Source organism: Elephas maximus, chromosome 4 (genome assembly GCF_024166365.1).
Source record: "Elephas maximus indicus isolate mEleMax1 chromosome 4, mEleMax1 primary haplotype, whole genome shotgun sequence".
NCBI lineage: Eukaryota > Metazoa > Chordata > Mammalia > Proboscidea > Elephantidae > Elephas > Elephas maximus.
Genome location: NC_064822.1, coordinates 110745261 through 110746822, shown reverse-complemented (window position 1 = coordinate 110746822; position 1562 = coordinate 110745261).

The window sequence follows — 1562 nt, the reverse complement described above, 5'->3', positions numbered from 1 at the left end:
TTCTCTCCTTCTATGCTCTTCCCTCATCTGCTTTTCTACCTCTACCTCCTGCTTCATTCACTACTAATTGTTTGCTGACAGTTCCTGGGAAACCCTGGTGGCATAGTGGTTCAGAGCTACAGCTGCTAACTAAAAGGTCAGCAGTTTGAACCCACCAGGCACTTCTTGGAAACCATATGGAGCAGTTCTACCCTGTCCTATAGGGTCTCCAGGGGACGGAATAGACTCCAGGGCAATGGGTTTTTTTTAGTAGTTCCCAATTTGGCAGCTAAATTTCAGCACTTTTCCTTTAACTATCAAAGGGATGACATCTCAGATATATGAATTATTTTTGCTTACATAGTAAAACTATGGTTGAAGTACAGATTACTTTCCAGAACAAGAAGTATTTTTCCTGTGTATATTGTTAATCAAACAGAAACTATTATTGCAAATGAGTTAGGGGAAAAACAAAAAACCTGTGTTGCCTAAGTTCTGCTTTTTGCTCTTTTTTATAACTATGAATGTTTAATTACAACTACTAAAGAAACATATGGATAAAATATTAATAATTTTTAAGATAGCTGAAAAATTAAGGTCAGTTTGGAAAAAAGTAACTTTGTATGTTATAATTCTTTGGTTCTGTGACTATATTTGTGGAGCCCTGGTGGCACAGTGGTTAAGATCAACAGCTCCTAACCAAAAAAGATTGGCTGTTCGAATCTACTGGCCACTCCTTGGAAACCCCATGGGGCAGTTCTACTCTGTCCTAAGGGTCACCATGAGTCAGAATCGACTTGATGGCAATGGGTTATTAATACTATATTTAATACTGGAACTAACAAAAAATATTTCTTCCCCTCAAGGAGCTTGATATCATACTTTCAGTTACATATTTTCTTTGAAATTTTCATAAAATTAAAATTGCAGTAGAGTCAGAAGAAGTGAAACTGATTTAGCCTCTGTTACTATTCCTTTTATAAAGTCAAAATGTTTTATTAGTTAAAACATTTTGTGTTTGAATTCACATAAATCTGGGTTTTAATCCAAACTTCATCACTCACTGAGTAATCTTAGGTAAATCGTTTGACTTCCATGAGTCTCTGTTTTCTCATTGGCAAAATATGGCCTAGAAACATCTACTGCATATGATTTTTGGTGTAACGCTTAAAGTCAACTATGTATGTAAATTAAATAAAATATGTAGCTCGTGGGAAATAAAAAATAATAAATAATGGCTATATGACAGAGTGAACATAGAAAAAAAGAGAAATTTTGCTAAAGTAAGAAAATGATCATCAGAAAAAGTTATTATTTTTTTAAAAAATACCTCATTTGAGATCCAGCAGATTTCAAAAGAAGCCTCATTGCAGAGCTAAGAAAACTGATTTTGCTTTTAAAGAAATCTTTGAGGAAAGTGTAATTTATTATTAAAATGTGACAGTATATATTAGGTTTATTTAAGTATCTGAGTACACTCAATAAGCAGACATATTTACTTCTAAGTCTTATTTACTTTGTTATTACTTATTAGAACCAAAAGAAGATTCTAGCCTGGACATTCAGTTTGAACCTTCAGAAAT